A 21,873-nucleotide genomic window follows, 5' to 3' on the forward strand; every position below is an offset into this window, starting at 1 on the left:
GTTAGGTGGCAACAGTGCGCATGCCACCACCTAACTTTGGCACACCCTATACAGAATTACATTACATTACATTGATGTCTTCTATCCCGCCAAAAACTTTCAGTTCTAGGCGGTTTACAACAAGAAATTAGCCTGGGCATTCCCAGGGAGATTACAAGGTTGATAGCTATAGTATGCGTTGGGATCTGAGAATGGTCGATATGGTTTAGTTAGATCATTTGACAAATTTCTTGAATAGTATGGTTTTCAGTTCTTTCCTGAATGTTTTGTAGTTGGGTGTCGTGGTCAGCAGATTTGAGAGGCGGTGGTGTAGGGACGCCATTCTACCATTCTGAAACAGGGCGAAATTGGCACACTGATTTCACCGCCCCTGTGAAAGAATTATGAGCCCCTGGGAAAGAATTATCCCCATTCCCTTTCCCTTCTTGCCATGCAGCCATTCTAAGGAAAATGCTAGCATCTTGTCACAAGACCTATCACATATTAACCTGACACAGGTTTACCCTTATCCCTTATATGGGCAGCAATCAGACTCTGCCTACGTGCAGGCCCTGAGCTTAAGACTATTTAAGATAGCTTAAGGAATATGCATTATAACCTTTGGGCTATCACATGCTTATCTTATTTGAGCAGTCCTTATTAGGAAAGGACATCAGCTGACAGGCCTTGAGGATGTGCAAAGACTCAGGCCCTGTCCACGTGTTAATCAGGCCCTTGTCTAAGTGCTGAGTTGGAGGATGATCACGAGGTAAAAGCGTGTACCTATCTTTGTATCCACCAATGTAAAACCATGTACCTTTGTATCCACCAATCATGAGATGTGTAAACGAGGGAGTTACTATGATATCATTAGCTTAGAAGCATAATAAATAGGGACTCGGAGCTAGCCCTTGCTAGCGCCTCCTCCCGATTCTAAGACTGCGTGTGTGTGTTTCCATTGTGGGGCATTCCTACATAGGATGTCGTAATCTACTAGGTCGAATGCCGCTGTGAGATCGAGTTGTGTGAGTAGCATTTTTTTGCCTTTACTTAGGTGTTGTTTGGTTGTGTCTAGGAGAGACTAGTAGTGTTTCTGTACTGTAGCCTCTGAAGCCCGATTGTGAGGGGTGAAGAATGTTGTGGGTTTCTAAGTATTCGGTGAAAAGTTTTGCTACGAGGCCTTCCATTAGTTTGACATATAGCAGTATTGAGGCTATAGGTCTGTAATTGGATGGCTGATCTGTTGCTCCCTTTGGGTCTTTCAGAATAGGGGTTATGATAATTTTGGCGACTTCTTGTGGAAATTGACCCTCTGTGAGCATGTAACTAATTCACCGCATGAATTAGTGGGTGCGGAATCTAGTGCTGGCGGCTTTTAACAGGTATGGGTGACAGTGGTTGAGGTCGCAGGCTACATGACTGTATTTTTTGTAGAGTTTGTCTAGGTTGTACCATTGTGTATCTGGGAAATCTGACCAGTTTCTATCTGCTGCGTAGGCCTCGTTTTCTTTAGGTGGTATTGAGATTTTGTTGAAGTGGTTTGGGGTCCCGGTGAAGGTGTTTCTGGCTGTTGATATTTTGTTTCCGAAGAATTCAGACAATTGATTGGCTGTGGGGGGCAGGGTGGTTTTGGTGGCCAGGTAGGGTTTGGTGTCTGCAAGTTCATTTAGTAGTTTGAAAAGTTTTTTGGTGTATTGGATTTCTATGCCTATCTGATTTGTGTAGTATGCCTTTCTTTTTTCTTTTGTTTGTATTGTTTATTCAGTGTTCCCCAGGTTGTTTATGTGTGTTCTCGGTTGTTTTTTCTCCATTCTCTTTCAAGACGTCAGCATTGTCGTTTGAGTTGCAGTAATTCGTTGTCAAACCATTTATCTGAGCGTCTACAGATTCTGGTCTTTTTCTGCGGTTGTGTCATGTCTTTCGAGGATGGATGTGCTTAGGGTGCACCAGTGGTTAATGAAGTCCTTGGGGTTTCCATCTTGTATCATGGTGTCTACTTTGTTCCAGAATTTAGGTGAATCAATCTTTTTGTGCGCTTCGTATGTTAAGCTTTGGTTAATTTGTTTGGTTTTGCCCTGTGTCCAGTTGATTTTGAAGGCGTATATGTAGTGGTCTGACCAGAGGGTGCATGACCATGTTCCGTTTGTGGTGTGAATTTCTGGTGTGGTGGGTTGTTGGGGCATGTAGGCTACTATGTGGCCAACTTGCTCAGACAGGGCAGTAGATAATGGGGAATTTCTTGGGACCCCTTTTAAGAGCCGGCTAAAGTACAGAATGGAATGATCACAAGGTTCAATAAATATCAGGAAGCTCCTTTTCAAGTTACAGTAAATATAAAGTTAAAACCTTTTAAAGCTGTCTTTCGAGAGGGTCCTTATTGGTGGAATTAGCATTTAGTACAATAGAATCATATTAATTAAATGTATCTGACCTGAGTAGCTAAAGTATGACTGCGGAGGTCGGCAATTTGTGTTGTCACCTTAGCTAGGGTAGAGCTAACCTGTTTGTGAATTTTAAGTGGATTAAGGTTGGGGGGTCTGGGGGTTGAGAGGGTGCGGGGATATAGGGAAAGATGAATACTGCACTTGAACAAGGGGTGGTGGGAAGGGGTTTATTGCTGGTTGGGAATATTTGGGGGAACGGGGATATGTGGTTAGTAGTGAGCTCATTTTTTTGGATATTGTTCAGTAGATTGAGGTTGTGGAGCAGGCACTCCTGAGCTGTTGTGGGCTGGATGACTCGTGATTGTGACTAGCTTGGTTGCTTTGGGTAATGCTCTGCGAGTTCTGTATTTCGTGGATTGATTCTTTGTTGTTGTATGCCAATCTCTTTTCTGTATGTAACTTGTTGTGTGTTATGGTTTGTACTTTAGAAACATAGAAACATGATGGCAAAGGCCAAATGGCCCATCTAGCCTGCCCATCTGCAGTAACCATTATCTCTTCCTCTCTCTAAGAGATCCCACGTGCCTATCCCAGGCCCTTTTGAATTCAGGCAGTCTGTCTCCACCACCTCTTCCGGGAGACTGTTCCATGCATCTACCACTCTTTCTGTATAAAAGTATTTCCTTAAATTACTTCGGCGCCCATCACCTCTTAACTTCATCCTATGCCCTCTCATTGCAGAGTTTCCTTTCAAATTAGAGACTCAACTCATGTGCATTTACATTATGTAGATATTTAAACTATCATAGAAAAATTTCAATGAAAACAGATGCAATCAAAAGCGGCTGGTTAACCTCAATAAACATGATTTAAAAAAAAAAAAAAAAATTTCAATACTTTGGGGGAAAAAAATGTACCATTAGTGATACTTATATACTGTACATTGCGTTTGGGAGTGTGACCAGATTAGACATTTTTGGAAGGAGCTATAGACCTATTTAGAACATTTAATAGGCACAGCCCAGAACTATGGAGGTGTGTCTTTTGGATAATCATCAAAATGTTTCTCTGCATGGCTTGTTTGATAGGTAAGAAGTATATTCTGCTTCATTGAATATATCCAGATCAACCAGAAGTGTCACTGTGATGAAACCAAATGCATGAGCTGCTAAGAATAAAAATAACTCTTCATTGTCTCAAGCTAGAGAGAAGGTAATTAATAAATTGTTTAAATTCTAGGACTTATTTTTGAGTTCTCTGATAAAAGAACTGCGTAGCAAGCTTCTAAATTCTCTTCAAGTGGGACAATGCTGAAGTTGTGTACAGAAGTAGGAAGGTTGGGATTCCCAATGAAACTCCTTGTGACCCTGGAGAAGTCACTTAACCCTCTATTGCCCTAGGTACAAACCTCCCCAAGACTTAGATTATGAGCTCACTAGGAACAGAGAAAGTGCCTGTATATAATGTGTACAGTGTTCAGTAGTGCTACAGAAATGATCAGTAGTAGTAGTAGTGGGATAGTGGGTTGGGATGGTTTGCAGGGGAATTGATTTTCACACAAAAATGGCAGTTGATGGCTTTGACTGCGGTATCCAACTGAGTATTTAATACTACTGCTGCAAGTTCTGTAATTTCAATAAAGATGATCTTCCAATTAAAAATAAAAATAAAGAGGACTGGAGAGTCGCCAACAGGGTTAATATTAAGTCCCTCGGATTTTGCCATGTCTTGTATTTTCAAAGCACTTAAGACTATGGAACTTTGTAAATCTAAGGGGAAGATTCTCAAAACTTTAGCAGTGGATTATCAAAACAGCTTACTGTGGTCTTTTTCGAGCTTTCTAGCAGTCTCCGGCTTTGCCATGCAAATGTTAATACGACGAGGTCATTAATATTTAAACGAGCACTCTGGGTGATTCCCTAACCTTGCTGTCCTACATTTGCGAGCAAAACTTTCTACCATGTCTGAGCTGTCCTAGCCTTACTTTCTGGTCAGTGCCTGGAGCCATCAAGCAACTCTCCCTCCCAGGAGGGATGCTCACTCCCTCCTGCCGCTGAGCAACCCCCCCCGGGCAGCGGGAGGGACGCTCTTTCCCTCCTGCCGCTACTGTTATGTCCCCTACAATCCCCACCCCCTTACCTTGTTTACGAAGGCCAGCCAGAGGGATGCCTACTCCCTCTGGCCTACCTCTTCAAAATGGCTGGCCTTCCCCTTTCCATTGCATCCTGGGATGTGCCAGGGAGGGGCGTAAGGCTCCGATTGGCCCAGGATGCTTAAGGTCCCTCCTATGGAGCCCCATTCACAACAGGGATCACCGCATAGTCATTTTGGAAACACATCTGGTTCGTTTGGATGGTGAGTTGCTCCACGGTCGTGTGCCGATTGGCCCACACCAATCTACACAGCAGACGCTCACCTCTTGCATCAATGGCCTGTGCTGCCCCCCTCCCCAGTTACCACGTTGGGTCATCAAAAAGGTTCCATTTGTCCATTCTTGGTAGACTTTAACCACAGCAGCCCATGAACAGTTCACAAACTCCACTGTTTCCGAAATGCTGCCATCCTTGGCCTAGTGATCATGCCTTTTTCAATGTTTTATAAATCATGGGTTTTTCCCCCCCTTGACATCCCACCTTATATACCCATTCGTTCACTGGATGTGGATCCCTATCATCAGAGGAAGGCGATGATCATAATAATGTGACTCGACTGTCAATTAATTAATGTGCCAATTCATCACCAAAGGTCTTATAGAATTCCTCAGGGAAGCTACGCAGTCGTACCAAATGGCAAAGCTGTTATAGCCAAAGAACCTCAGTTAACTCAAGTAGAAACATAGAAAAAAAGCGGCAGAAAAGGGCTATAGCCCACCAAGTCTGCCCATTCCAAGTATCCCCCCCCCTGAATTTACTCCCTTAAAGATCCCACGTGAGTATCCCATTTTTTCTTAAAATCCGTCACGCTGCTGGCCGTTATCACCTGGAATGGGAGTCTGTTTCAATGATGTTCTTTCGGTGAAGAAGTACTTCCTAGAGTCGCCATGAAACTTCCCTCCCCTGATTTTCAGCAGATGCCCTCTGGTGGTTGAGGGTCCCATGAGCCAGAAGATATCATCTTCTGACTCGATGTGTCCTGTGATGTACTTATACGTTTCAATCATATCTCCCCGTTCTCTTCTTTCCTCAAGTGAGTACAGCCGCAATTTCTTTAGTCTTTCTTCATACGTGAGATCCTTGAGCCCCATGACCATCCTGGAGGCCATTCGCTGAACCGACTCGATCCTCAGCACGTCCTTTCGGTAGTGTGGTCTCCAAAACTGAACACAGTACTCCAAGTGAGGCCTCACCATGGCTCTGTACAACAGCATCATAACTTCAGGTCTCCTGCCGACGAAACTTCTGCGGATACACCCCATCATTTGTCTTGCCCTGGAGGAAGCCTTCTCCACTTGATTGGCAACCTTCATGTCCTCGCTAATGATCACCCCTAGATCGCGTTCCGCCGTGGTCCTAACCAAGGTCTCACCATTTAGTACATAAGTTCTACGCGGGTTTCTCTTGCCCAGGTGCATTATCTTGCATTTTTTAGCATTGAAGCCTAGCTGCCAAGTATTTGACCATTGTTCCAGTAGCAGTAGGTCGTGTGTCATATTATCAGGTAATAAGCATCTGCCTACTATGTTGCAAAGTTTGGCGGCGTCGGCGAACAGTGATACCCTTCCTCTAAGTCCTTGCGTCATATCTCTTATGAATAAGTTGAATAGAATCGGGCCCAGGACCGATCCCTGTGGCACTCCACTGATCACGTCCGATGCTTTGGATGGGGTACCGTTCACCACCGCCTTCTGAAGTCTACCGCTCAGCCAATCCCCAACCCATGTAGTTAGAGTGTCTCCTAATCCTATCGATTTCAGCTTGTTCAGTAATCTTCGATGAGGGACGCTATCAAATGCTTTACTGAAGTCCAAATATACCACATCCAGTGACTCTCCGGCGTCCAGTTGTCTAGTAACCCAGTCAAAAAAGCTAATCAGATTAGATTGGCAGGATCTACCCCGTGTTGGTGTGGATCACGCAGTTTTTCTTCGTCTAGGATTGTGTCAATATTTTGTTTGATCAGTGTTTCCATGAGTTTACACACTATAGACATGAGACTCACTGGTCTGTAGTTTGCTGTCTCTGTCCTGCAGCCATTTTTGTGGAGTGGGATTACGTTGGCGGTACCACAACTGAGTCCAGATGTGTCAATACAGATGGTTTTATTTGAGTGCCACATGCATAGAGGTCCCTACAGAATTGTCTAAACCTGTTGCCAATTTGTGAGGAAGAAGGAAGGAGCCCTATTCCCCTTTAATTTTCAAACATCATCTAAAGCCCAGGACCCACCGCCACTGTTAGCTTCTTTGTGGTTAGTGCAATTGCAGCCCCTTACTACTACTACTATTTATTATTTATATAGAACTACCAGATGCGAGGCTGTACTTTGAGCACACAAGAGGTAGTCCCTACGTGAAAGAGCTTACAATCTAATTATGACAAACGGAACAAAAGGTTGAAGCTATATACACGCTACTCGGGTAGGGAATTACAAGGGGAATGATGAAGCAGATAGGGTAGGGGACTATAGAAGGAATGATACACAGATATGCGTGCTTTACAAGTAGCTTCAAAAAAGAGGGCTTTTTGAATGAATTTGAATATTGCCAGTTTGTTCCAGGCATACGGTGCAGCAAAGCAGAAGGGACAGTCGGTTAATAGTAGAGGAGAAAGGTACATATAAGAGACAAGAGATACACTTCTAGGTCAGTAAGATATGTTTAAACTGTATGCAGAAACAGACAGGGAGCCAGTGAACTGACTTGAGAAGAGGGGTAACGTGGGCATAACGACACTGGCAGAATATAAGGCATGAGGCAGAATTCTAAACAGATTGAAAGGGAGATAGATGGCTTAGTGGAAGACCTGTGAGCTGCAAGTTGCAGTAGTCTAGGTCAGGGGTAGGCAATTCTGGTCCTCGAGAGCCGGAGCCAGGTCAAGTTTTCTGGATCTCCACAATGAATATGTACAAGATGGATTTGCATACACTGTCTCCTTGAGATGCAAATCTATCTCATGCATATTTATTGTGGATAGCCTGAAAACCTGACCTGGCTCCGGCTCTCGAGGACCGGAATTGCCTACCCCTGCTCTAGGTGATGAGAATGGATGAGGGTCTTGGAATGCTCAGAAAGGAAAGAAAAGAAAGTGGGACAGTTGAGATGTTTCTGCCAAGGATCAAACTCGGTGAAGCCTTCTGCAACAGTGAGCCAGAGAATTTCATTACACTGGTTTATTGAGAGCCAATCTTAATCTTCTTTATCTTTAAAACACAACCGTTTGGTTCTTAAACAACAAATTTCAAGACTCCTGAGGAAAGTACCTTGAGTGCCGAAACGCATGCAGCAGTGAGTCGCTGAACGTTTTTATGTTACTGACAATAAAGCCCCCTATTGGAACATCTTGACCTTCCCACTTTGTTTTGTTTATTTGATTGCTTCTGTGGGGATATCCTGACGCTTCTAGTGGCTTAGAGAGGAAAGGTCAGATTTTAGCGACATTGTTGAGAAAACCAACAGGTTTTGGCAGTCTTGTTTGATATACGACAAGAAAGAAAGAGAGGAGTCAAAGATGACCCTGAAGTTGCGAGTTGAGACTGTTATCCACTGAAACAGAGAACGGAAGAAGAGGAAAGAAGATTTAGTTCAATTTTCAATGTTTAATTTTAGATGGCAGTACCAAAAATCCTTTAATAATAATAATAATAACTTTATTTTTCTATACCGCCATAATCTTGCAACTTCTAGGCGGTTCACAATGAAGAATAGCTGTACAATCAGCGAATTACAGTAAATAAATAGATAAGAGGTCACTGAGCGGTCAGTGATTACAGGTGCAAGGTGGTTAGAAGAAAAACTAAACCTAGGTTGCAGTATAAGAATTAATTATTATACATATTACATTGAAAATGGTCGGACACCAGCGAGTAGCTGGATAACAATTGTGGAGAGGAAATTTTTTTAAACAAACAAAGATATAGGATACCTAACATAAAGAAGAAATTTGGGGTAAGATGTGGTAGTTTTGTTCGCGGAGAGAAAGTCTGGCTAGGACATGAATTTCTTAAACAAAGTGGTCTTTAATTCTTTCCGGAAGACGCTGTAGGTCAGCCTAGCTACATCCATGAAATAACCTAGCCAAGATTGCTGTCTGGCAGCTTGGAACTTGAAGGTTCTGTCCAGGAAGGTTCGATATCTGCAGCCTGCGATTTTTGGGTATGCAAAAAGGTTGCGGTTTCTGGTAGACCTAGTGGAGGAGTAGAATTCGAAGTGGGGTAGAAGGTAGTTGGGGGCCATTCCCCAGATTAGTTTGTAGCAAAAGCAGGAGAATTTGAATAGAATTCTTTCCTCAATTGGTAACCAGCACAGTATTCTGTAGAAGGGACTAATGTGATCACTTTTCTTTAGTCTGGATATTAAGCGGACGGCCGTGTTTTGAACTAATCTCAATTTTCTTAGTTTTTTTAGGTGTCCCCAAATGTGCTTCCTCAGCAGTTTTAACTCTCTAGGAATGCCTGCAGTCACAAAGTACAGAAAGGCCCAGCAGTGTTTTACTCTCTCTTTAATAAGCACGTCAGTGCCAAGACATCTTGAAAATGCCTGGACAGGGTGATCCTGGTAGGTCAGCTGTTATCTCCCTTCTAGCCTGTAGCAAAAGCTTCCCTCTATAAGTCATGTCTTATTACTCAGTGGATTCTCACCCAATGTGTGTACCAATTTCACTGGTGCGCCTCCTGCTTCCAAGTTAAGCAACTGTTGGCAAAGGTGCTGCACAATAGTCGGCACCTCCTCCTGATCTTGACTCTTGGTGAAAAACCTTACATTTTCAGGGAGTTCCCAACCCAATTTTCCTAGTCTTCCTTATGTTTCTATGCCAAAGAATCAGACTGTGCACATGCCCCTATTAACATGCTCATCTGTACGTGCTTCCAAGTAGTTTCAAGTTTCTTTATTTTTGATATACCGTTTATCATACAGATATCTAAATGCTTTTTACAATAATATGTAATAAAAATTAAAAGAAGAATAAAAACTTATCTAAACTAAAAAAAAAAAAAAAAGGAGGAGACATTTATGCATGAACATACATGATACATTAGGAGAGGATGCGCTCCTGGCTTTAAAATCGCCATGCATCATTTCAATTTTTGTGACAATTCTCAGATCACATCTCTTCAGTTTCCAACTGGGGATCCTCAAGGCACATTTTAAGAATCTAATTTAGGCCACGGGATGCCATTGTTGCAGCAGTGTTATTACTGGATGTGTTGGTCTTGGAAGCCTGCCCCCTTCAAGGCCTACCAAGCAGTTACCTTAACGGACTCGGCAGTGCCCTACATGGCTTTAGCAAGGGTTGCATACAGGCCAATTCTATAAAAGACTCCTACAGTTAGGTACCTAGTAGAGAATGACACGGTGACAAAATTCATCACTGTTCCCTTCCATGCGGATAACCGCGGGAAACCATCTCCATGTCATTCTTTAAGAAGAGAGGGAAGAATCAGAGTATGAATGGCACAGCCACTGACCCTCAAGCTTTGCATTGAAGAATGCTGATGTAGAAGGACTGAGGTTGAGATAGACACTATAGAATGACAGTCTCTGGTAAAGAAGGGAATTACGAGTAGATCAGAGAAAGTCCACCTTCTAGGATTTAAGGGTAAACTAGATGCACATCTCCTTAAGAGGGCATAGAGTGGTACAGGTAAGGGTAAATTAGATGCACATCTCCCTTAAGAAGCATACAGTGATATGGGGACTAAAACTATGCCAGGGTGCACTTGGCGGGGCCTCCGCATGTGTGGATCACCGGACTTGATAGACCCAGGGTCTGATCCGGAGATGGCAATTCTTATGGTATCCAGAGCAGAAATTGTGATAATGCCTCATTCCTCCAATGCCTAAGAGCCAACCTCATCAGTGATGTCACAATGGCTTGGCTGTCCTATACTTGACTCACATAAGAATCAGAGTATGAATGGGCTCAGCTACTGCCCTCAAGCCTTGCATTGGAGAATGCTGGTGTAGAAGGACTGAGGTTGAGACAGACACTAAAGAATGACAGTCTCTGGTATCCAGAGCAGAAATTGTGATGTCATAATGCTTTATTCCTCCAATGCCTAAGAGCCAACCTCATCAGTGATATCACAATGGTTTCATTATTCTATACTTGGCTCACATAAGAATCAGAGTATGAATGGGCCCAACCACTGACCCTCAAGCCTTGCATTGAAAAATGCTGTTGTAGAAGGACTAAGGTCGAGACAGACACTAAAGAATGACATGTGATTGTTTCCCCTGGTTATCTGTAGGGATGGGAACGGTGATGAATTTTGTTACACTGCCATTCTCTAATGCCTAGATTGACTTGACTAACCGGTCTAGGTGCCTAACTTAAAAAAAAAAAAAATTGGCTTAATCAGCACCGATAAGTGAAAGTGTCATTGAAAGGCGATTAAAGAATGGAAAAAAAACTTAATTAGCCGGTAGGCGCCTACACTGAGGTGCCTACCAGCAAGTAGGCATAATTAAGGGCAGATATATGGTGGAGTTTGGTGTGGATTCACTTAGGAACTGGTCAGTGCATAACTTAGCGTACTCAGGGGGTCTTTTACTAAGGCATGCTAAATGCTAACGCATCCATTACATTCTATGCACGTTAGCATTTAGCGCGCGCTAAATCGGCTAGCGTGCCTTAGTAAAAGACCCCCCCTCATTTTGGACATGAAACCCCTACCCTAAATGGCAGTGTGCTTCAGGTTTTACCTTCACTAGGCACGATTCTATAAATGGTGCCTAGCAAGTGACTGAGTTAGGACTCAGACATGGGCAACTCCGGTTCTCGAGGGCCGGAATCCAATCAGGTTTTCAGTGAGAGATTAGAGAAACTGGGCCTCTTCTCCCTTGAAAAGAGGAGACTGAGAGGGGACTTGATCGAAACATTCAAGGTACTGAAGGGGATAGACTTAGTAGATAAGGACAGGTTGTTCACCCTCTCCAAGGTAGAGAGAGCGAGAGGGCACTCTCTAAAGTTAAAAGGGGATAGATTCCGTACAAACGGAAGCAAGTTCTTCTTCATCCAGAGAGTTGTGGAAAACAGGAACGCTCTTCCGGAGGCTGTTACAGGGGAAAACACCCTCCAGGGATTTAAGACAAAGTTGGACGGGTTCCTGTTGAACTGGAACGTACAAAGGTAGGGCTGGTCTCAGGGCACTGGTCTTTGACCTGGCAGCTGCTGCAGGAACGGACTGTTGGGCTCAATGGACCACTGGTCTGACCTAGCAGCGGAAAATTCTTATGTTCTTATTTCCCCAATGAATATGCATTGCAAGCAGTGCATGCAAATAGTTCTCATGCATATTCATTGGGGAAATCCTGAAAACCCAATTGGATTCCGGCCCTTGCGGGCCGAAGTTGCCCATGTCTGATTGTTAGGTGCTGCTTAAAGAATAAGGGCCACATTGACTACAAATAAGAAGGATCAAGAACTGCACACAAATATAGCCTGATAAAGAGATACACGGTACACTTTGTTAACCGGAACTCAAGCAACCAGCAAAAAAAAAAACCCAAAAAAATTTAATACTTTAAATAAAAATAAAATACCTGAGTACACTCACGCTTTGCCTACCACATGTCTGGTAGTTTGTCTGGAACAGTTTATGGTGTGACATAGCATGGGGTATAGTATTAGTTAGGCCTATTCTTAATAGTAACTCTCAAGTAACCAGAAAATACATTTATCCAGCAACTATCAAGCCCAATGGGTGCTGGTTAACTGAGAGTCTACTGCAGGGCTGCCCAAATCCGGACCTCGAGATCTACTGGCAGGTTAGGTTTTCAGGATATCCACAATGAATATGCATGAGAGGAATTTGCATACCAAGAAGGCAGTGCAGGCAAATCTCTCTCATGCATATTCATTGTGGATATCCTCAAAACCTAGCCTGCCAATAGATCTCGAGGACCGGACTTGGGCAGCCCTGGTCTACTGTATAACTTATTAAGGTTTACAAATGTGAGGAGCTATCTTGTCTATATAGGGTGAGGACATCACTTCTTCCTAGTGTTCCCATTTTAATGTGAATTGATTTTTATTTATTTGTTTAATTATTTATATACCACATATCTTAAGTGGTTTATATTCAGGTACTTTATCAAATTTTCCTATCTGTCCTGGTGGGCTCAAACTATCTAGTGTACCTGGGGCAATGAGGGGATTAAGTGACTTGCCCAGGGTCACAAGGAGCAGTGAGGGATTTGAACCCACAACCTCAGGGTGCTGAGGCTGTAGCTCTATTCCCTGTGCCACAGTATTGTTATCTGTCTTCTTCCAAGTTTACCTCACTGTTCTGATTGTACAACATGTTGTCTTTTGGTCATTTTATTATTTTAATACTCTTTAATATACTGTATTTCCCCACAAGTAGGCTGCCTCTTTGTATAAGCCACTCCATGTATAGGCCGCAGAAAATGCCTATGCAAGTTTTAAAACTGGTAGCTAAGCCGCCCTATTTTATTAGCCGCGGCTTATCTACTAGTACAGGTAACTGGGATGGCCTATACTGTTTATAAAAATCATCCCCACTCCCTCCTCCCTTACCTCCCTTGCTGGACGGCTGCCTCCTTGAATCTCGCGGCCAGCGGTGCAGGACAGGAGCAATCTTTTCGATCTCCAGCCCGGCCCCACGCTGCTTCCTGCATGGCTTTGCCATCAATTCTCGCGGGACCTCGAGTCCCACCAGTCCCACGAGAACTGACAGCAAAGCCATGCAGGAAGCAGTGTAGGGCTGGGCTGGAAATTGAAAAGATCGCTCCTGCCCTGCAGTGCTGGCCGCGCAATTTGAGGAGGCAGCTGTCCAACGAGTGAGGTAAGGGGGAAAAGTATGATTTTACAAAAACAGTATAGGCCGCCCCAGTTATGCAAGCCGCACCCACTGGGCAGGCTTGCAAAACCCATATATAAGCTGTGGCTTATATATGAGGAAATATAGTAACGTAAGTTATCTCTAAGTCACGACAAGCCTATTGAATATCAACTTGGGTGAATCTCTTCATAAAGGTTAGTGTGTGTGTGTGTGCTCCTTGCCAGCATTCCCTGGAAAGGGTGATGAGGCATATATGGAATGAATTCCTGGTGGGGGATACAAACAGCAAGACACACACAACCAATGACTCTCAAGAGCTCAGATAACATAAGAGTTAAAAGGGACAAAAGTGTAGAAAACAGAAGTGCAAACAAGTAATACTGCAAGGATTGAGGTAGTTAGGTTAGTACGAACATGTTTCAAGCCCTCATAAATCAACTGACTTTATACGTAACAAATTACTAGTGGAAATATTATCATCAAATGAGGAGGGGGAGAGCAAATATTTGGGCAACAGATTCACTGGGTTTTATGTCACAAAGCCTTCAGGTAGACATTACAGGCATGGAAGCAAAACTACCGTGTTTCCCCAAAAATAAGTCCTAGCATGATTTTTTAAAGATGCTCCTAATATAAGCCCTTCCCCAAAAAGAAGCCCTAGTTAAGATTGACCCCCGAAAACCCTCCCCCCCCCAACTCCATCCCTGACACTAGTGCTGCTTGATTCGCTGAAAAATTGAACACATCAATTCAGTGAACCTCACCCTGGTGTGACCTGACACACCTCCGGTCCGAGGCCTCCTAAAGCAGCAGCAGCAGCACTCTGAACAGGCTGCTTCATAGCCTATCCTCTGCTGCGAAGCGGCACGTTCAGAGTGCTGCCACCGCTGCTGTTTCTGGAGGCCTCGGAGGTACAGTATGTCAAGTCTCACGGTGGGAGGGTCGGTGGGGTTCTGCTGCACAATGGGATTGGCGAAAGGGGAGGAAAGATCCTGCACATGGGGGGAGGGGGGAGAAAGGAAAGAGGAAGAATGGAAGCAAGAGATGATTGTTGTACATCAGGGGTTTCAAAGTCCCTCCTTTAGGGCCGCAATCAAGTCGGGTTTTCAGTTTTTCCCCAATGAAAATGCATGAGATCTATGTGCATGCACTGCTTTCAATGCATATTCATTGGGGGAAATCCTGAAAACCCGACTGGATTGCAGCCCTCAAGGAGGGACTTTGAGATCCCTGCACTAAATCAATTAGAACACCTTAGTTAAAGGACCCCTTAGAGCAGAGGTGTCAAAGTCCATCCTTGAGGGTGCAATCCAGTCGGGTTTTCAGGATTTCCCCAATGAATACGCATGAGATCTATGTGCATGCACTGCTTTCAATGCATATTCATTGGGGAAATCCTGAAAACCCGACTGTGCGGCCCTCAAGGAGGGACTTTGAGATCCCTGTTGTACATGAAAGAAAATAAGATATCTCCCCAAAATAAGCCCTAATGCTTTTTTGGACCCAATGAATACGAGTGTCTTATTTCGAGGGAAACCCAGTAGTTAATGGGATCCTGCAGTAAAGAAACACTTTGGTAACCAGTGCATGGGTGTTCAAAGAAAGTTGGCAGCTCTCCACTCATGCTCTCCGGCATCAGTCCCTCATTCTGAATCGCCCCCCTCCCCCAACAGTCCAGGATCTCTTCCCTAACACCCCAGCCCAGCACGCCTCCCCCTCCGCTCGCACTGAAAAGACTCCCTTCTTGCCCAGGTCTAGCACCTCTTCCAAGGACAGCATCAGACCCTCATTCTGAAGACTGGCATTGGCGACCTCTGCCGAGGTCTGGCATTGCAGCCCAGCATGCATCCCCCCTCTCTCTCCTCCCCCAGAGGTCCGGCGTCTTTACCCGCCCTTCCGAGCATGCCACCCCCCCCCCCAACCTCCTTCCCGCCCGCAGTCTGACATCAGCCCCTCCCCCACCCACCCCCTCGCCCCCATTCTCGGCCCTCCCCCGCGGCCCACCTGCCCCCCCCCACTTGCTTTTCCTCAAGATCTGGCATCCCCCAATTCTCCAGCGTAGCCCCTCCCCCAGCCGCGGTCCGGCTTCTCCCCCGTCCTCTGCCCTCCTCCCCCCCCCGGTCCTACCTTCAGGCGCGTCTCTGAGGTTACCGCCAAGAGTCCACCCAAGTCGCTCGCAGCGGCCCCGGAGCTTTCCCTCTGCCGCGTACCGTCCCGCCGGAAACAGGAAGTTGCGTCAGAAGGGGGCGGGACATCGCAGAGAGAGCGAGAGACCGAAGTTGCGTCAGAGAGGGGAAGCTCCGGGGTGCCGCGGAATCTCTGCCGGCGCTTGAAGGGGGGTGGGGGTGGGGGTGGGGGCGGGGGGAGAGACGCCGAACCGTGGGTGGTGGTGGTGGTGGTGGTGGAGGAGGAGGGCGGGGTTTTGAGCTTTGCCCTTTCTCCGCCCGTGAACGCAGCCCGCGAGCTGCTCTGGACAAACCGCGCAGGACCAGTCAGTAGGAAAAGAAGAAGAAAAAAAACCACCCCGTCGCGCGGGCTCCAGGGCCGCAGTTTGCGATGGGCCTTGCGCATGTGCGGTGGGGGGCGGCGCGAGCCGGCGAAGTCGGTCTGCCGGGGCGCCCGAGCTGCGCTCAAAGCTTCACGCACGTGCGCTGCGGGTCCCCTTTAGCTGCTCTGGAGACGTGGAAATGCAGAGAAGAGCTTCTGTGCTTTTAAGCGGTTTTTACCCTTGCAATGTTTATTTTAGAAAATTAAAAGACTAGTTGCCCCTTTCTTGAATTAGGTGTAGATTTGTGTGATGCTAGGGATTGTTGTCGGCTGAGTTAAATTTTTTTTTTAATTACCACTCTTGTAAAATTATCTTCCTATGTATGTTCTTGCTCTTTAGCAGAGTGGATTTTGGGTGGGCCTAAGGGAAAAACTGGTGTGTACTACATCTGCTCTCCCATCCGACTCAAGCTTTAAAAGAAATTATAAGCACCTTGGTGGGGAGCCCCCAAACCCCGCCAGCTGAAGATCTCCCTGATGGTGCCAAAAACACCTGTATTTTGTCAGCTCCTTCCAAAGCTGCTGACACTGGCACCAGCTCAGGAAGCAGCTACCAGTTTTTAAACTTGACACAGGTGTTTCTGGTGCCTTTTGGAAGATCTTCAGCTGGTAGGGCATGGGGGATGGGATCCCTGCCAGATACCGAAACAGTGCTGATGGGTGTGCCTGAGCTTAAGCTTGGGCTCACCCAGACCTACCCTTGACTACATTGCAGTTGGCCTAATATGCTTTGCCAAAGTATTTGGATCTGTAAAGGCTTTGCTTCCCTTCTGGATAGAGAGGAGATCCATGGATGCAAAACAAGTGGCCACTGACTAGTAGCTGATGTGCCAAAGTGAACTAGAAAACACTCCCTAAATTGTGCACTTATTATGTAATAAAACACCTTTGAACCTTAAACTACTGAACTTGGGCCCTGATGCACTAAAATCTAATGGGTCGCTATGGGGCTGACAAATTGCCCAAGTTTAAAATGGCAATCAATGTTCAACCGACTGCATGCAAATTAGTTTTGCGGAGGTGGGCCATAATCTCACCTCATCAGTTGTTGGAAAAGCGACTTTCACACATGTGCAGAGAAGGTAGGCAAATCCCAAAAACTGAGCAGGGGAAGCTCCAAAGCAGCACTGAGCTGTTCGTGACGGGAGGGAAATGTAGGTTTGCTTTTTAATGGTCACAGATGTTGTGTCTTGAATTACACATGCATGACAACTGTGCCCATTAAAAAAAGAAGGGTTTGCCAGCTTCCCCCCCAAACTTAAAGAAACAAAATTGGTAGAGAGATGCTCACTTCCCCCCTCCCCCCCAACAACTTAAAAAATCTTCAGGAGAGATGCCCACTCCCTCCTGCCCTGGCCACCCCCACACCCCTGACTGCCTTAAACCTGGACCCCCCTTCACACTCCCCTGATACCAAGTCCCCCCCCCCCTTTCTGACCCTTTTCACCACTCCAAGTCCTCAGGAGAGGATCCTGGTGGGCTGGAGGGAGTCAGGTCAGAACCCTCCCAGCTCAAGCATCCCCCTCATACCTTGTTGCACAAATCCAGCAAGAGATGCCCACTCCCTGCTGCGGCAGACCCACATCTTCAAAATGGCAGGCCTTCACCTTCCTGGTGCATCCTAAGACTCTGGCCTACATACATAAGGCTTCTCCCAGAGGAGGGGCCTTAGGCTCCCTTCCGATGCATCCTGGGATGCACCAGGAAGGGGGTCTTAGACTGATTGGTTTAGATACTGAAGGCCCCTCACATAAGAGGAGCTTAAAGTATCAACCAATCAGAGTCTTAGGCCTCACCCAGTGCATTTTGAAGAGGCAAGCCTGCTGGCAGGAGGGAGTGGACATTCCACTTAATGGATTTCTAACCTGACTCCCCCAGGTCACCGGGACCTTCTCTTGAGCCATTGTAAACATCGGTTGGTAAATTACATCTACTGCTAAATGGTTTAGTGACAATTGTTAAGACACATTTTGAGTATAGTGCATCTCGGCCTCAGAAGTTTTTTCCCTTGGGTGAATACAGAACCTAATAATTCTTTGTTTAGTTGACTAAAGTATCTTTTTTAATGATAAGGTTTAAATCTCTCTTGTCTGATTTACCTCATTCTGTTCATAAAGTTACTGGTACTCTATCTCTTTGCAGATAGCGAGACACTTTTTTTTTGTTTTGGACCAGTCTAAGAATTCCCCAAGGTTCTTTTAAGTATCTTGGTTGCCTTTCTAGGTACCTGTTTTTAATCCTTACTCCTAAAAAGCAACTGAATTTCATTTTATTTTAATATTGTTTGACTTTCTTACTCCAAACTTTGTTTGCACAGGTTTGTCAAGAGGGAAGGATCAGTTTTCTTACAGTACATGATATCAAGATGAATTCTCAGTCAAGAGTTCTGGAGGGTCGCCAGATTGAGGAAACAATGCTTATTTTTACTACAAACCATCCGCTTCCATCAGGGCACTGCGAAATTCTTCAACAAGGAGGAAGGGACCTAATCCATCGGAAAGTGAGAACACAAGACATGCATAATGATTTCGAGTTTACATATGTGAGAGTGTCATCTGATGAACTTGACACTATTTTAAAGAAAGGATGGGAGATTAAGATAGTTTCCCATGTCTGCAAACAGGTCATGAGCCCCTTACAATACAGTGGAACCTTGGTTTACGAGCATAATTCGTTCCAGAAGCATGCTCGTAAACCAAATTGCTCGTATATCAAAGCAAGTTTCCCCATAGGAAGAAAGGGAAACTGCTTTGATTGGTTCCACCTCCTCCCCCCCTCCACGAGGCTACCGGCGCTGCTCCATTCTCCCCCCCCTTGAGGAATCCGACTCTGTTCCAAACCCCTCCCCGCGATCCAGCTTCCCCCCCCTGCGAATCAGCATCCCCCCCGCTCGCGTTGTCCCCCCTCCATCGTGATCCTACTTTCCCCCTCCCGAGCAGTCAATGACACCCTTTACCCAACTTGGCACCAGTGCCGGTGCCCGAAGATACTCCCTCTTCTGGCGCGGCTGGGCGGTGTGTCGGAGATCCTCCTTCTTCTGGCTGGGCTGGACTGGCTTTGAGCATTTGCGCATGCTCATAGTCTTCTGGTCTCGCTCTCTCCGAGATTGAGAGCGAGACCAGAAGGCTTTGAGCATGCGCAAATGCTCAAAGCCAGTCCAGCCCAGCCCAGAAGGAGGATCTCCAACGCACCGCCCAGCCCAAGCCGCACCAGAAGAGGGAGGATCTTCGGGGACCGGCACTGGTGCTAAGTCGGGTAAAGGGTGTCATTGACTGCTCGGGGGGAGGGGGGGAGTAGGATCGCGGTGGAGGGGGGGCAATGCGAGCAGGGAGGGATGCCGGATCGCCGGGGGAGGCGCTCGTACAGCGAGGCAAGCTCGGTTTACGAGGCACCAAGTTTGCGAATGTTTTGCTCATTTTGCAAAACACTCACAAACTGGTGCACTCGTAAACCGAGGTACCACTGTACTTCATATGAAAACAGTGCTCACAAAGTAACCCCAAAATAGAATGTAAATTAATAGGATTAGAAAGGGCCATGGAAGCTCTTCACTAAATGGAGCAAATGTTTTTCGCGGTACATTATAATTACCAACAAAATATTACCCCCCCCCCCCCCGACCGCAGTGGTAACAGCTCAGATGCTATGAGCAGCGGAGCTGTTACTGCCGTGGCCGGCGTTAAAAACCGCAATATGGTTTTGTAAAAAGAGAGGGGGGTAAATTTGAGTTATTTATTTTAAAATTCTTTAAGCTATTTACGGGTAATTGTAACATTAGAGGAGAGTGTGGCACAGTGGTTAAAAGCTACAGCCTCAGCACTCTGAGGTTGTGGGTTCAAACTCACGATGCTCCTTGTGACCCTGGGCAAGTCACTTAATCCTCCCACTGCCCTCAGATACATTAGATAGATTGTGAGCCCACCAGGACAGACAGGGAAAAGTGCTTCAATACCTGGATAAACTCATGTAAACTGTTCTGAGCTCTTCTGGGAGAACAGTATAGAAAATTGAATGAATGAATAAAGTAGAATGGAATTGCTAATCAATGCGATAGATGTGTTTGTTTTTGAGTGCCAATAAACTCGAACCCCGGCTCGATGGTCAACAAGCAAACATGAATTTCATCATCCACCATCTGCAATCATTCTCTTTTTTTTCAATTTTAATTTCTGTCGGAGCTGAAAATCCAAGTTCGCAAAGATAAGAAGATCCAAAGCCTTGATTGCTTTGTTGTTCAAGTTAGGATAACTACTGCATAAAAAATAAAACTAAAATTACTTGTTAGTTTTCAAGGACCAATCACATCAAAGATTGATGCTTGACTGAGCGGTTGTATCCTTACGCACACAGACGCTCATAACATTGACAGACTCTTGCGTACATAACGTACATGTCATCTAGTGTATACTTATGAAGGAAATTTTTTAAAATAAAGTAAAATTCTGAAATATGGCACATCCAGAATCTCTTTGGGGCACTTCACTGACTTAGATGATGAGTTCTTTTCATGCAACACATCATAGAAACATGACAGCAGATAAAAGGCCAAATGGCCCATCTAGGAAAAAGGAGGTATTGATGCCTCTGTATAAGACTCTGATGAGACCTCATTTAGAATATTGTGCACAATTCTGGAGGCTGCACCTTCAAAAAGATATAAAAAGGATGGAGTCGGTCCAGAGGAAGGCTACTAAAATGGTGTGGTCTTCATCATAAGGTGTACAGGAACAGACTTAAAGATCTCAATATGTATACATTGGAGAGAAGGCAGGTGAGGGGAGATATGATAGTGATGTTTAAATACCTATGTGATGTAAATGCACATGAGTAGAGTCTCTTTCACTTGAAAGGAAGGTCTGGAATGAGGGCATAGGATGAAGTTAAGAGGTGATAAGCTCAGGAGTAATCTAAGGAAATACTTTTTTACAGAAAGGGTGGTAGATGCTACTTCATAGGCTGTTCAAGTCTGCTGCTCTGACGGATCTGCTCATTGATTCTCCTCAGCTTACTTCCCAATGTTCTCTCTTGAGTGGGGTCCACCCTCAGCTTACCACCTTTCCATGGCATCTGGATATGAAAGTCTTTAGCACTGGGAGACCCAAGAGGCCTCCCATAGGGTGGCAAAAGCAATGTCAAGTTCTATCATATGGAGTTCCAGCAAATGTTTGCTATGCCTAAAGTGGACTCTGGTGGCCCAAGTGACTAAGCACACATCTCTTCCCAGTGAGGGGAGGGTGTTTTGCTTAAGGATCAACAGGATTGCAGACTAGACCTGTTGCTCAAGAGGCAGTTTAAGGCCTTGTCTCTTGCAGTGAGGGCCGCTGCATCAGCCTCCTTTGTGGCTTGAGCGTGCCACTCTAGATTGCATGACCCAGGCTGTGTGTCTTCTGATCCTCCTTCCCAGATGTTGCTGGTGGGAGTGGACTATGATGCCTTATATAATCTACTGAGAGTCAGCTTATTCTGTGGATCGGACATTGGGCTGGGGTTCCACATCCAAAGCCATACTCAGCAAGCTTCTTTCAGAGGCAATGTGCTGTTTGGCCAGGGGCTAGATGACTTCATGGCTGCCATCCAAAGTCACTCTTGGACAGCAGACCCAGGAATTCTAAAGGGCAGGCCCATAGGTCCTTTCAAAGCTCACGTGCATGCCTTTTCTCCTCCAGGTCTTTGTCTCAGAGATTCTCTAGGAATAGAAAATCCCCGGGCTCTGTCTCCTACCAAGGGGGCAGCCCAAAAAAATCGCAATGGATGGAGAGATTCAAGATGGCGACGGAGCTAGTCGCATAGCTGGAGGCTCTCCCTGCATCGGCAACTTAATCATCCTGTACCTTTTTTACTTTGCTCTTCAGTATGCCCAAGCGCAGAGGGAAACAGAGGGGTGATCTTCCTGCCTCCTCCGCCACCTTGCTGTCCCGGTTGTTCAGGGCGTTCAGGCTCGTCGAGAGGGATCAATCTCGACTTCGGGAAGCGAAGTTTTGCTTAGCCCAGCTGGTCCGGG

The 21,873-nt window shown here is 45.6% G+C and overlaps 1 protein-coding gene across 2 annotated transcripts in view; it reads right to left on the minus strand.

Annotated features, from left to right (window-relative positions):
• The window catches only part of TXLNG (taxilin gamma), a 136,510-nt gene extending 119,015 nt beyond the window's left edge, over positions 1 to 17,495 (minus strand). The window contains exon 1 of one of the 2 annotated variants that reach the window (XM_033949412.1): positions 17,403 to 17,495. The gene's annotated coding sequence lies outside the window, so the exon portion shown is untranslated. Of the gene's footprint in view, positions 1 to 15,452; positions 15,658 to 17,402 lie in introns of those variants that run through there. The other variant, XM_033949411.1, reaches the window with a different exon arrangement.
• Positions 17,496 to 21,873: the final 4,378 nt, after the last annotated feature.

The sequence above is a fragment of the Geotrypetes seraphini genome, chromosome 6, assembly GCF_902459505.1.
Source record: "Geotrypetes seraphini chromosome 6, aGeoSer1.1, whole genome shotgun sequence".
Taxonomy (NCBI): Eukaryota; Metazoa; Chordata; class Amphibia; order Gymnophiona; family Dermophiidae; genus Geotrypetes; species Geotrypetes seraphini.